General features: G+C 40.7%; 1 protein-coding gene across 4 annotated transcripts in view; it reads left to right on the forward strand.

Annotated features, from left to right (window-relative positions):
* The window catches only part of FLNA (filamin A), a 233,810-nt gene that overhangs the window by 26,133 nt on the left and 191,934 nt on the right, over positions 1–15,743 (forward strand). The gene's annotated exons all lie outside the window — the stretch shown is intronic.

Here is a 15,743-nt window from a genome sequence, read left to right on the forward strand (position 1 = left end):
TAGATAGTGTTCCCTCCCCAAAACCCCTCTAGTTAGAGAATGACATGGGGACCGTTTACCACGGTAAACCGTGGTCATTGCAGTAAATCCGCAGTAATGGGACTTTTGCAACTGGTTTACTGCAGGAATGGGGACAAGACCTTTCACCGCCCCATGGAAGCAGTGAAAAGTCTTGCTCCTGTGGTAAAAAAAATTGTGCCCCTGTCAGACTCGGCATCTCCTCCCCAGCTCCTCTTGGGCCTATTTTACCTTCAGGAGCCAGCCATGCCATGATGAAGACAGAAGGAACCCAAAACCAAAGCCTGAGACCAATGTGATTTGAAGAATAAAATTACCAGACAACAAAAGGTAGGAAAAAAAATTATTTTTATATTTTGTGATTAGAATATTTCAGATTTGAAATATGTATCCTGCTAGAACTGGTATTAGACATAACTGGGAACTGCAAAGCCCAGGCTGTGCTTCTTTAGCTTCCAGCTGGCTTAGGGCTCTCTCTCTCTGATCAGGGGGCAGTTGCCCTAGTTGCTCTCCCCTAACACTATTCCTGCCATGTATGACTGAAGTATTCTGTTAGCTTGATTTTCTATGTAGTATTTTGGTTTTCTATGTAGTAATTTGGTTTGTTCAGTTTTCACACTAGTAGAGGGGATATTTGTGAAAGGGAGAGGAGACAGGGGTTTTGTTGATCCTTGCTTTGTATTATTTGTGTTTATAAAATGACAATTGTACAGAATAGTCTCTTTTTCTACTTTAATAAAATAAGTTCAGTATAAAATCATAACACTTCGAGTCTTGTGCAGGTGGGATCTGACAGTTTGCAGGGCGGGGACAGGGACCGAGCTCATGGGGATGGGGCGGGAACGGTGATAAATTTTTTCCCCGTGTCATTCTCTACTGGTGAGGTTAAAATCAAACTTCTGGATTCTGTTCTCATGACTTAGTATTGTTTCCTAGCCTAGCAATAGGAATGGAAAGAAAGGGTTACAGATTCCCTCCCTTACTCTGTAGCTTCTCATGCACATAACAAACACTACTTGGAATGTGTTAACCTTTTTTTTTTATCTTTATTCATTTTTAAATTAAAATCAGTGTAAACAACTCTTATCATCTTTCAATAATATTCATGAAAAACATTTCCACTCCCTCCCCCCCAATCTCAATGGAATAAGTAAACCATACAGTATTATGCCAATATATATAATTTTAAAAAAAACAATCCCAATATACAACCCCCCCCCCACCCTGGATGTGCAACAGATAACCAGAAATAAGGAAATAATGAACTATTCAAGTAGAATCAATTAAATTAGTCAATGGGCCCCATGTCAGATTGACCCACTTATTATTGACTTTTTGATCAGAAAATGTCTTCTCATATTGGTAACATAAGCATAACGAAGTCCACCAGAAGGAATGTGTTAACCTTAATTTATTTATTTTAAAAACTTATTACGGTAAATCCTCAATTATTCAAACCTTGTTTATCTGGACTTTGGATTTAACAGACTGCGCCCCAGCGATGCATCACCCTCTTCGAGTGACACCAGCGACACTGAGAAGGATCAGAAAATAACCTGTTGGTGATCAATGGACCAGGAATGATATGCAATTCAACTGCTTCCTGGTTCTGACACATTTCCCTCGGCAGAGTTTATCCCAGGCCAGTGTGCACGAGATATGTTTCTCCAGCTGCTGCGCTAGGGGAATCTGCCAGAGATGAACACAAGTGCCGCTCACTGACTGACAAGCTAGGCTGTTTAATCCTCCTGTGATGATGTCTAAAAATTTGAGCATTTATAATAAGACTATTTTTTTAGCCCATTACATTAACGGGTGCTAGAATAGATGTATAGACTTAGGCATTTCTTTCTTTCTTTTTGCATGTCTCTTTCTTTCTCTCTCCCTGCCCCCTTTCTTTCTTTCTGTCTCTTTCCCTGGCCCCCTGTCTGTCTGTCTTTCTTTCTTTCTGTCTCTCTTCCCCTGCCTGTCTTTCTTTCTAGCTCTCTCCCTGCCTCCTGCCTGTCTGTTTTTCTTTCTGTCTCTCTCACTGCCCCCTGCCTGTCTGTTTTTCTTTCTGTCTCTCTCCCTGCCCCCTCCTGTCTGTCTGTCTTTCTTTCTTTCTGTTTCTTCCCCCTGTCCAGCAGCATCCCTTCCCTGCTCCCCCTGTCCAACCCCTGTCCAGCAGCAACCCTTCCCTGCTCCCTCTGTCCAGCAGTAGCCTTTCTCCCTCTGTCCAGCAGTAGCCCTTTTACCTCCCCCCTGTCCAGTATTTAAAAAACTTCTCCCTTCCCTGCTCCCTGTCCAGCATCTGCTAGGCTGGGCAGCCTCAGGGCTTTTGCTAGGCCGGCCCGCTTCGCATTATTGAAGTGGGCTGGCCTAACAAATGCCCTGCGGCTGCTTGATGAAACCGCGGCTGCTGCCGCTGTTGGTCTGGGTGTGAGAAGAAGAGGCATCCCGGCAGCAGCAGCAGCATAGTCAGAAGGCAGAAAGTCAGTCGGTGTCGGAGATCGGGGCAGGAAATCAGCTGAGGCAGGCACTTCGCATGCATGTCACAGAGGCACAGAGCACGGAGATTGAAGTGCGCATGCGCGCTAAGGGTTTTATTATAGCGGATGTGGAAAATCCCCTTTCCAGCTTCAGCTCCTTTTGTAGCGAAACACAGTCTTGTGTCGGGCTAAGTTTTTTTATTCTGCCTTCCACTCCTCGGCGGAATTTCCGGACAATCACATTTAACAGACACCCCTCCCCCCAAGCAGTCTGGATAATCGAGGGTTTACTATATCCGCTTATATCCTAAGTGGCTTACAAGTAAACATACACAGTTATAGTCATAGTTTACAATACACTTTACATCACAGTACAAAACCTACATAGTAAAATGAGAAATTCTCCTTGGCTTAGCACTATACTTAACATAGCATCCATACACGGTTTGATCCCCTTATGTGTTTGCCTCTGGCTCTCATTATATTTCTATATTATCTCCAGAGTTCACTGAAATAATGTCACCACAATCCATGCATTCCTCTAACTCTGGCTCAGTTTCACCTCTCTCAGACTCTGATAACATTTCTATCACCTGAACCTCTGGCGTCTGGTTCCTACCCTGAGTAGAATCATTGGCTTTGTTGAGTCTTGGAAGTTTTCTAGTCATACTCTCTCTGCCAGCCTTCCTCCCATTAGTAGCTATAAATGCTGAGGGCTTTTGCCAGCTGCCCTGCTGCTTCTGTGCAATGTAACTCTGTGACTTCTGACTTTCCAGTCAGGATTGGAGCTCCCTGGCTTTCGTTTCCTCACCTTTTAATTAAGCTCACAGGTGAGGCAGAAATTTTCATTGACTGCAGCACAGGCTGCTTGCCTGTTTGCATTAAAGCATTTCTCTGTATTTTTACCAGGGATGCTTTCTCTACCCCACCCCCTCTCTTGTCTCTGACTAGACCAGGAGATGTGGAATACGTGGACTGTCTCTTCCTTAATATGATCCTCAATCAAGGATAAATAAGCTTTTGATGCATGAATATTTGTATTTTCTTCAGCCTTTGGCTTTAGCTGATTGCTTCTGTTTCTAGGTTTTTCCTCAGTGATAGGGCAGGGGTTTCCTTATTTCTATGCTGAAACCTAGGAATTCTGCTGGTTTCTGACTTTTCCCTGTCACACCCACTAATCGATCTTGGCATTTTTCTCAAATAATATTAAAGGACTTAAGATGTCTTAAAAATTTTGTCTTCCTGAAGGTTGTATTAACCTTGTATATGTTTTGAGAAGTAAATATAGAACTGGGGTAATAGGATGATCCTTATTAAGAAATTTAAAATCCTTAAATGTTAAAAAAAACTTTGGCTAACCCCTATTGAGTAATTCTTTTGATCTTAGATCTTCTCTCTCCTTAAACACCTCCCAAATAACTTTGTTCCTCAGATAAGTCGCTCTTAGCTTTACCCTTCTCCTCCACTGCCAATTCCAGACTTCACTCCATTATTCAAGTTTCAAGTTTATTTAAAATATTTGATATGATCACAATATCCAAATCCAATGTGATTTACAAAAATTAAAAGTGGAAAAAATAAAAAAAATCCAACAAACAGAACATTAAAAACAATTATGACGTAAAAAATGCAATTGAGAGGTGGGGGGGGGCTAAAAAAAAAAAATTGGATTAAATACAATTCCAAAACAAATGAAAAAAGAATGGGTAAGGAGACAAAAGGTTGGGGAATGTTACCCGCTTAATTTCTACTTAACTGTGTTCCTTGTCCAGATAAATTCCAGAATGAGGTCATATGATATTAAATGGGTTAGTTAAAGGCGTCCTTAAACAACCAACTTTTTAGTAGGCCTTTAAACTTATTAAGTAATTTTTCTTCTCTTATGTTAAATGGAAGCAAGTTCCAAACTTGAGGAGCTGTAACAGAAAAGATCATATCCCTCCTTGAATAAATGATTTTTAATGAGGGAATTACTAACAGAGATTTTTCTTCTGATCTTAAAGATTTTACAGGGATATATGGTATTAGAAATCTTTCTAAAAATACTGGGGCTTTGTTTACTAATATTTTATGTGCGAGTAAAGCTATTTTGTAAGTAATTCTATGATTTACCTGTAGCCAGTGATTTTCCTTTAACAGTGGAGTTACATGATCAAGTTTTTTTTTTCATGATAATTTTTATTGCGGTGTTTTGGAGAATTTGTAGTCTACATATTTCTTTTAAGGTAGTCCCTTTATATAGGGTGTTGCAATAGTCAATTTTAGAAATGACTAGGGAATGTATTAAGATATTTAATGATGATTTGTTGAGAAACGAGGACAATGATCTAATTAATCTTAACCTATAGAAACAAGTTCTTACCAGTGAACTGATTTGGTCATGGCAGCTAAGCTTTTGGTCTAATATGACCCCGAGGATCTTCACCTTAGTAACCACTCTAAAGTTAGTTGTGTTTATGGTTATATTGGCTCCTAATTTCTGACCCTCCATACATGGAAAAAGCATCTGTTTTGGATGTATTGAGGGCCAATTTATTGTCGTGCAACCATTTTGATATTTTAGAAAGTTTCTCATTGATTGCTGTAATTTCTCCATCTGTGCTAGTGTCTATGAGGTATAACAATTGTACATCGTCTGCATTTGCAAATGGGATAAACCCGATTGACTGACTGAGTGTTAACAGTGGTGCCAGGAATATGTTAAACAATAGCGGGGATAGAATTGAACCTTGCGGAATCCCGAAGTTTGTCGAGGTTATCCTTGCCGACAAATTATTAAATGTAACCTTAGAAGAACGTTCATGAAAATATGATTGAAACCACTGAAGAACAACTTCCGAAATTCCCATAGAGAAGATAGTGATCAATGGTGTCGAATGCTGATGATAAATCTAAGGATATAAGAAGAACTGATTGATGCTGATCCCAAAAATATAATACAGAGGATGTCAGGCCAATTAGGGAATGCTCGGTTGAAAAATATTGTCGAAATACTGTTTGATGAGGGTGTAATGCTCCAGTTTTCTCTATGAATTTTGAAACTTGATTGAAAACTATTTTTTTCCATCATTTTTGATAAAAATGGAATATTTGCTGTTGGCCTGAAATTACTGGGATCGTTCAGATTCCCTTTTACGTCTTTAGGTATTGGGTGAATAGTTGAGTTTTTCCAGTTTTGGGGTATAATCCCTTTCTCTAGGGAGGAAAAGATTAATTGGTGAATGTATTTACCGAAAATGTTGAAAAATATTTTCATAATACGTGGGGGGGAGTGAGTCTTCTTTATTCCCCTTTGTATTCAGTGAGGTAAACAAGCTTCTCAGATCTAATAATGAGGGTAATGTAAAGTGGGAGCACTTTGATATTGGAATACAGAAATCTGAAACTGAATAATCTGTTTCTGGGTCTAAGTTACCGAATGTTTTCCTTATCCCTTGAATCTAGGGCACAAAATAATTAGTCAACTCTTGAGTTGTGTTGAACGTGATTTGAATGTTGTTAAGGATTTTAAAATGGAGAATAATGTTACAGAGTTATATGCTATTCTAATGCATGAACCATAATATCTTTTTTTTTGTCTCATTGATTTTGTTATTGTAGTATTGTGCTTGACTTAGATATCTAACTTGATTGGCAGATGTTTTTTCCCTACGCCATTTTTTTTCTAAGGAACGCAGTTGTTTTTCGATAAATGATAATTCCGGCGTATACCAAGGATTTTTTTGTTTTTTTACTGAAATTGTTTTTGTTACTATTGGAGCGAGTTTGTTACGTAGTATCTCGCAAAGATTCTCCCAATGACTTATTTACTCATCACTTGATAGTTTTTTTTTTTTAATCTTCTATGGATAGGTCAATCATTGCGTTCAATTTGGATTCATCTAGCTTACTGCAATGATAGCTATAGGTTTTTTTATGTCCCTGATGACAATTAGCAGTGCATTTATGTTCATAATTGAAAGTGATTAGACTATGATCCGACCATGGGACAAGCTCAATTATTGGAGAAGAAAGGTCTGGACTAAGATGATTAGCGACAAAAACCAAATCAATAGTGTCCTGCGATGTGTGTTGGTTGGGAGACTTTTGAGATTAGGTCGATGTTAGATACAAAAGGTAATAAGATCTGATGTGAAGGGATTCTCCGGGTTATCGAAATGAATGTTGAAGTCTCAGAATATTACTATATTTTGTGATATTGTACTGAAATCCTAAGTAATGATTGTAAGTGTGTAACCAAATCTCTGGTAATAGGTGGTGGCATATATAAAAGAAGTATATCAAGCTCTAAATTAACTTTGATTTTAAATTGTAAATATTCTATTGGGGCCCTAGGAGGTGATTTTTCAAAATCATTGGCCATTTGCTGCTTATAAATAACTGCAATGCCCCTTCCCTTTTTTCCTGAACGGTGATTAAATTGATAACTGCAGTCAGGTGGACACGCATAGTTAAGATAAGCTTCGTCGCTGTCTAGCAACCAAGTTTCTGTGTTACACAATAAGTCGATCGATTGTTGAGTAATTAAGTCTTTAATAATATAACTCTTGCTTTTTAAAGATCTTGCGTTTATGAGACTTATTTTAAAATGTTTGTTTGTATGATAATTAAGGAGAGTCAAGAGGGAGGTTTGAATACCATGTTGATTTCTAGAATGATCGGAAACATACCTATGCGAGTTGGCTGGTCGATGTCCCCAGTGAACGGGAATGTTTTCCCCTGTAACCTGTCCTTCAATCGTTTGTGTTGACGAACCCATTATAAAAAATCAGGTTAGCAGCAAGAAGGATATCATGGGAGACTTACTCCCAATGCCTACTGAAAATGTCTTTTTAATTACCCACTCGGTTCACGCACAAAGGAGCATGACATGCTCTTTTGGCGCGCTCCTTTGGCACATGCCTTTGCGGCGTGTGCCGTAAGAAGCTACTTTAAATACAGCATGTACTGGGCTGAAGAGGAGGGGCGGTCAGGAACCCGAGGCTACAATCTGGAAAATAAAAATTCAGTAGGTACACTTTAAAATAAAATCAAAATTAAGAGCAAGCTAAATAAAATTTAAAAGTAGCATCTAAAAGAACTATCAGTGCTAGTGCCAAGCCAATCAAAAGTGCACTAATGCTGTGCAGTCAAATCTGTATCCATAAGAACATAAGAATTGCCGCTGCTGGGTCAGACCAGTGGTCCATCGTGCCCAGCAGTCCGCTCACGCGGTGGCCCTTAGGTCAAAGACCAGTGTCCTAACTGAGACCAACCTTACCTGTGGACGTTCTGGTTCAGTAGGAACTTGTCTAAGTTTGTCTTGAATCCCTGGAGGGTGTTTTCCCCTATAGCAGCCTCCAGAAGAGCATTCTGGTTTTCTACCACTCTCTGGGTGAAGAACTTCCTTACGTTTGTACAGAATCTATCCCCTTTTAACTTTAGAGAGTGCCCTCTCATTCTCCCTACCTTGGATAGGGTGAACAACCTGTCCTTATCTACTAAGTCTATCCCCTTCATTATCTTGAATGTTTCGATCATGTCCCCTCTCAGTCTCCTCTTTTCAAGGGAGAAGAGGCCCAGCTTCTCTAATCCCTCATTGTACAGCAACTCCTCCAGCCCCTCAACCATTTTGGCGCTCTTCTCTGGACCCTTTCGAGTAGTACCATGTCCTTCTTCATATATGGCGACCAGTGCTGGACACAGTATTCCAGGTGAGGGCGTACAAGGTGAGGGTGTTTGGACTGTAAGCTCTTTCAAGCAGGGACTGTCTTCTTTGTGACTCTGTACAGTGCTGTGTACATCTGGTAGTGCTATAGAAATAATTACTAGTAGTATTAGTAAAGGTTTAATAGGGTCTAGTGGCGATTGTAGTTATCACAAAGCTTCTGCTATGTATTGATTTCTTTCTTGAACAACCCCCTTTGTCTGCTTTTTTTATCACAATGATATCACCATTTTTTAAAAACTTTGTGTGGTTATTTCTTCTTGATGAAATAAATTAAAATGTGTCCTTGGCTGCTGTTGGCACCATTCTTTCACATCATTCACAACCAATTGCTTAAACGTATCTTCGCTGGATCTGTTGGACCTGGGGGTCGCCAAGTGGTTTTATCCTAATGTTTTTTCTTATCATGGAAAATACCCAAAGCTATAATTTTCTCAGAAAATTTTCCTTGTTTAGTAAGAGTTCCTCAAACAGTAATGGTTCACAGTGTCTTTTAGATGACAAACATCAGCAAAGGGGAGCTCGTAGGAACAGACCGTTTACAAGATCAAAGAGAAACAAAAATAAATGGTAATTAATTTATCATGTAGAACATTAACTTCTACTGAAGCAAAAGTGTTAGGATATAGTTTATCTTTTGTTCCTACTGAAATTTTTGATGAGTTCCAATTCCATATAGATTTTGAAAAATTGCTGAGAAAATTACAGCTTTGGATATTTTTCCTTAATAAGGAAGAACACTGGTTGTGAATTATGTGATGGGAGAGAATGGTGCTGACAGCAGCCAAGGGCACATTTTGTTTATCTCATCAAGAAACAATAGCCATACAAAGTTTTAAAAATCATGATGCTATTGTGATAAAAAAAGGCAGTCAAACGTGGTGCCATGGTTCTTCAAGATAGAAACATAGAAAAAAGTAGCAGAAAAGGGCTATAGCCCACCAAGTCTGCCCATTCCAAGTATCCCCCCCCTGAATTTACTCCCTTAAATATCCCACAAGAGTATCCCATTTTTTCTTAAAATCCGTCACGCTGCTGGCCTTTATCACCTGGAGTGGGAGTCTGTTCCAATGATCCACCACTCTTTCGGTAAAGAAGTACTTCCTGGAGTCACCATGAAACTTCCCTCCCCTGATTTTCAGCGGATGCTCTCTGGTGGTCGAGGGTCCCATGAGCCAGAAGATATCATCTTCTGACTCGATGCGTACCGTGATGTATTTATACGTTTCAATCATATCTCCCCGTTCTCTTCTTTCCTCGAGTGAGTACAGTCGCAATTTCTTTAGTCTTTCTTCATACGTGAGATCCTTGAGCCCCATGACCATCCTGGTGGCCGTTCGCTGAACCGACTCGATCCTCAGCACATCCTTTCAGTAGTGTGGTCTCCAAAACTGAACACAGTACTCCAAGTGTGGCCTCACCATGGCTCTGTACAACGGCATCATAACTTCAGGGAATCCTCCTCAGAGTAATAATAATAACTTTATTCTTCTATACCACCACAGTCGAAAAGACTTCTAGGCGGTTCACATCAAAGAAGGCTGGACACTCAGTGAATTACAGAATGCAAGAAGAAAGGGTACAGCATATTACATAAGAAATAGATAAAAGGACAAGCATATTACACCGAGGTTGAATAGAGGGAGAATATAACTTAATAAGTGGTGAGGTTTCAGTTTAGGAGATGAATTTGTCAAACAGTGCGGTTTTAATTGCTTTCCGGAATGCGCCATAGGTCATCCTGGTTCCATTAATGTAATTTCCCAGCCAGGACTGCTGTTTGCTTGCTTGGTACATGAAGGACCTGTCCAAAAAGGATTTATATTTGCAGCCTGTGATCTTTGGGTATGTAAATATGTTACACATAGGAAGGAAGACCCACCTCCTAACCAGCTTGTGGTAGTGACATCATTTCCACTGGCTCAGGAACTGGCAGAAGTGGCTTCACCGCTGTGGGCTGGTAGAAAGATGTCTGGCTCATGGGCTACTTTTGCTGGCACTTGATCTGGACAAGGCTGGAAGGAACTGCAGGGGAAATTCTGGAAATTAAAGAAAGATGAAGCAGCAAAGGAATCTAGGGCACAATGATTCCTGAACCTGAAGGCACCCCAGCTAGTCAGATTATAAGGCTATCCACAATGAATATTCATGGAATAGATTTACATGCACTGCCTCCACAGCATGAATATTCCCCTCGTGAATATTTAAGGTTACCAGATGTCCGGAAAAACCTGGACATGTCCTTTTTGTAGAGGACTGTCCAGGTGCCTGGATGGACTTTCCAAAACCTGGCAGTTGGTCCAGGTTTTGGAAAGCCCCGACAAGCTCCGGCCGCATCTGGAGGGCCTCTGAGCATGTGCAGATGACATCACACACATCAGCACATGTTCGAGGCTCTCCAGGCGTGGCCCTGAGGTCGGGGAAAAAGAGATGAGGCTTTCTGGGGGCTAGGCTGGGGGGGTGAAATTGGGCAGGGCTGGAGACGCAACTGGGCGGGGATGGGGTGAAACTGGGCAGAGCCATGTGTCTGGGTTTTTGCGTCTCAAAATATGGTAACCTTATAAATATTCATTGTGGATATCCTGAAAACCTAACTGGCTGGGGTGCTTCCAGGACCAGGTTTGGGAACTACTGCTCTAGGGTAGGGTTACCTAGGTTCTCTTCTGAAGTCAGCTGCTCTCTCCCTGGGGGAGTGGGTTTGGGAAGCTCAGGGCAATGTGGCACTGGGGTGATGGATGAAGGAATGTCTGGATACGTGATTGCAGATGCATGCTTGCCAGTTCAACATTTAGAAGGGTCCATCATGCACAAGTAGAAGTTGCTTGAGTGGTCACTGGGTTCCTGCCAAATTCTTGGGACAGCAAACTGTACCATTCTGTAGAAGAACAAAATGAAATTGTGGTAATGAAAATAATAAATTTATTTCTCCAATGACTAATGTGTATGAGATTCTTGTAACATATTTCATATACGATATATTTTTAAATAACATTGAAAAGTTTAAAATTTAAATATTTTTAGAAATTAAATATTCTAATAAATGTTATAGCAGAAAATTCCGCCATCCTAATAAGTAACAAAATTGTTTTAGTACCTTACAGAGTTTTATGGCAGTTCTTGCATGTGAAGTGAGGTGCCCAAGGTTTGTCTTGATCCCCAGCAGGCATGCCAAAACATGCCTTGTAGGCATCGCTCATCTTAGGAGATACTTTTGTGGAATACCTTTTACCTCTTGTCTTGATAAATTGGCAGCATACATAGCAAAATGCATCTGCCAGATGTTTGCAGCCTCTGGATGCCATCTAAAACAATGCAAATATGTTACCACTTAGGCAAATGAAACTGAAGTGAGCTCGTGGGTTTACCATCTTTATAGTTATATTGTACTACTATTTATATTGATGGAAGGTTCTAGAAAACACTTGAAGTTATTCTAAGGGCCTTTTTACTAAGGCCTATGGCCAAAAATTGCACAGCAGGTGCCTACTGCCGATATTAGCACACGGCAATTCAGAATTTACCATGGGTCAATAAAGCGCATCTCATAAGCGTGTCTGCCAAGAGGCAGATTTCTGCCCACACATGCTGTGGTAACAGTGCATATGAAAAGCCTTTACTACCTGCCTTTTTGCAGACGGTAAAGGTTTCTGCAGTAACCTGGCAGTAAGAGGCGCTGCGCACCTTTACCACACCACACCAGTGCATTGTGGGTATGCACGCCCACAACACACCCCTTCCTCTACCCATAGCTGTAGTAAGCCTTACTACCTGAATTGCTACACAGTAAATCTTTTTTTACCACAGTGGCAAATACGGCACACCTGTGGTATTGTGTGCCACATGACAATACTCTATTGCATCTTAGTAAAAGGGCTCCTAAGTTTACTCAGCTTGGAATCGATCTGGAATGTTCTGTAAAAGGTAAATTTCAAAATATTAATGTCCTGGTCACAAAAGCAAAGTTTGTGGGGAATGATAGCCATTCTCTATACTTTTGTGGCATATGCAATTAAGAAAGAACACTACGGTAATTACCCAGGAACAAAAAATAAAATTTTATTATATGCTGTAATTAGGAAAGAGAAAAACTAACTAAAACTAAACTAAACTAAAGCTGAACTTTGTAAACCGAGTCATCATTCTGAGAAAACTCGACTTGATTTACAGCAATTAAATAAACAGGTTTACAAATGATAAATAGAAGATAATAGCAAAATTTCAAAAGAATTAATTTTCAAAATGTTTGGCAAATAGAGTAGTTTTTAAAGATTTACGGAAAAATTTAAATGAACTGGAACTCCTTAAAAAAAAAAGGGGAGATCATTCCAGAGTTGAGAGAGTTTAAAGACCAAAGATTGACTGAAATCTTGACTCCTTTAATCCCTTTTTTTTTTTTAGAAGGAAGGGAGAGTTTAAATTGCTGAATACAATTTTGCTAAGAAAGAACAGTCAACAACAGGACTGTGTTAGATCCCAGGGATTCTAGTATCACCCATTTCAAACAGTGGCCTACAGTTGGGAACCTAAGAATAAAAAAGTTCACAAAAAAAGTGTTTTGAGACAAGTCTGAAAAGAAATTTCTAATCTCTGTTGTAAGAGAAGAGAGTGCAATTGGTAACACTAAAAAGGGGAGGGATTAATTATATCCAACGTAACATACTAAAAGGTGGGGGTTACTAGAATATTCCGCTGAGGAATAAAGCATTAGCAGAAGTCACAGGAAGTGTGGCAAACTAGTAGAATAAATTTTGTGCAGCATTTGGGAGTGAGTGCTTTTGTCACTGGCAGAACATCACTGAACTTCCCCCTTCTTGTATTTTCATATAATTTTCCAGACATGGGACGGCCTGATTCATTCTGATGGAAGAACTCTGACTCCTTGTAACATAGGAATCTTTTCCATGGAGTCCGCATTTTACCAGCTCAATCTCAAAGGCAGAACATGCATGAGAATGAATGAGGAAACCAAATCCGGCCCAAGCCACTTCTTGACTACTCCATTCTCACTGCATTTTTGGAAGGTTGTCCCTTTTAGTTTCCCAGGTCTGTGAGTCTGTAATGTCAGCACTTCTCACAAGTAATAGTTGAACCATTTATCTAATTTCATTCATATTACTGCCACAGGGAATAGAACGTCCATGCCCTACTGGTGCCCCTGAAATTTGGGGGTGAGGGTGGGAGGTAGCTATAAGCCCCTTGGATGATTCAGTCAACTTAAGCCTCCAGAGAGCTCCTGCCACTCAGTGGCATAGCCAGATGGCCAATTTAGGATGGGCCGGAGTCCAAGGAGGGTGGATCCAAAGATTCATCTCTTCCCTCCTCTGTCCTTCCCTCAATCCAAAAGAAATACCTGAGCTGGAAGAGACCTGCAAGCCTGAACAGTGAAAGACCACCTTACAGCAGAAAGAACACTTACACTCTGTGCCACCGGCAGCAGAATTCCAGAGTTGCTGACATGGCAAGCCTCTGCACTGAGCGTGCACAAGAGGTGGGGGTGACAGCGACTCTGGAACACTGTACTTGACTGCACAGGGTATAAGTGCTCTTCTGCTCTTTTGCTGGCAGGATTTGTGGATTCCCACCAGCCATACCACCCACCAACCATATCAACACTGATTTTGGGTAGGCCTGAGCCCAAAATAGTGGATCCCAGCAGCTGCTGCCACATGGAATGCTGGCACTCCATTCCTAGTGAGATGGGTTAGAGCCCCCTGGCCCTGATGCCCTAAGCACTCACTCCCCTCATCTGTCCCTTTGATAGTTCTGCCCCTGACTCAGAGATGCCAAGTACCGCTAGTCCTGGTTTGAACTTATACATTCCAAAGCAGTGTGGGAATTGTAGTGGCTGATCCTGCCCTTTGAAATCAGTGCTGCAAAACCCATAATGCACCAGGATGGGGTGGTCAGAAATACAGAACAGTCCAAAGGTCTCCAGCTTGGGACTGGTCAACTTGGCATCTCTGCTAGCTCCCTCCCCTTTAGCATAGCGGCAGATTTATTTACTTTAGTTTCCTAGTGAAAAATAAATAAATACAGCAATTCAGCTGAAATGTTAGAAATGTTAAAGCACATTCTGATGTCGCTAAGGGATTAAAAAGCTGCCCTGTCATTGCTTAATATCATAACTATGCAAACATTCTGTACAAAGAAGGAAACAAGAAGCCTGAAATGTTCACAACCTCTTGGGCTGGCTCTGCTGTTGGGAAAATTTATCACATTCTCTGTCCATCCCTGCAGGAATGTTAATGGCGATCCTTCTCTTCCCCTAGGTATTCCATTCTCTCCCCCCCTACCCATGAAGGCAGTAGTGACTAGTGAGGGCCTAGAACAGTGGTCTCAAACTCGCGGCCCGGGGGCCACATGCGGCCCACCAGGTACTATTTTGAGGCCCTCGGTATGTTTATCAAAATCACAAAAGAACAATAAAACAGTTTCTTGATCATATGTATCTTTATCTATAAATTACAATATTATTATTAAGACTTAGCCAAAAGTAAGATTTATAAACTAGAATGAGTTTTACCTCATGCAAAATTGTCATTTCTTTAATAAGACATTAACTATTTTTTTTCTGAGGCCCTCCAAGTACCTACAAATCCCAAAATGTGGCCCTGCAAAGGGTTTGAGTTTGAGACCACTGGCCTAGAAGGATCAGGAGTAGTCATAGGAAGGCTGCAGGCTCATGAGCTGAACAGTTAGCTCATGGACAGCAGGCAGGAGCTTGGCCTAGGATGAGAACAGAGCAGGATTAAAGACATGGCAAATCCCCCTCATTAGGAGTGTGTCACACTCATTTCAAGGCACTCTCAGACTCTCTGAGCCCTTCTCTCCCTCCTTAGGAGTGTGTCACACTCATTTCATGGTTCTCTTACTCTTACACTCTGAGCCCCTTCTCTCACTCATTAGGAATGTCTTGCACTCATTTCAAGGATCTCTCACTCTTACACGCTACAAGCCTCTTTTCTCATTAGGAGTGTGTCACATTCATTTCAAGGCACTCTCACACTCTCTGAGCCCTTCTCTCCCTCCTTAGGAGTGTGTTACACTCATTTCATGGTTATCTCTATACATTATATTTTAGCCACTGGAGAGGAAGGGGTGGGGGGGTATCAATGAGGACTATCATTCAGATGGGTTATTTTACCACTGAGGTCCCATTTTATTCAATGAGACCTAGTTGCTTAAAACCTGGTTTTAACAGAAAAATAACCCACCTGAATGGTAGCCCACGACAATAGCTTCCATGCCAGAAAATGGTCACAGGTAACTACTTAATTACTTGGGCAAATTCCTTTGAAAATTGTCTCCTATTGCTTCTTCTCTATATATATCCTTAGAGCAGTGGTCTCAAACTCAAACCCTTTGCAGGGCCACATTATGGATTTGTAGGTACTTGGAGAGCCGCAGAAAAAATAGTTAATGTCTTATTAAAGAAATGACAATTTTGTATGAGGTAAAACTCTTTATAGTTTATAAATCTTTTTTTTTTGAGCTGTCTTAATAATAATATTGTCATTTATAGCTAAAGAGACATATGATCAAGAAACTGT

Source organism: Geotrypetes seraphini, chromosome 1 (assembly GCF_902459505.1).
Source record: "Geotrypetes seraphini chromosome 1, aGeoSer1.1, whole genome shotgun sequence".
Classification (NCBI taxonomy): Eukaryota; Metazoa; Chordata; class Amphibia; order Gymnophiona; family Dermophiidae; genus Geotrypetes; species Geotrypetes seraphini.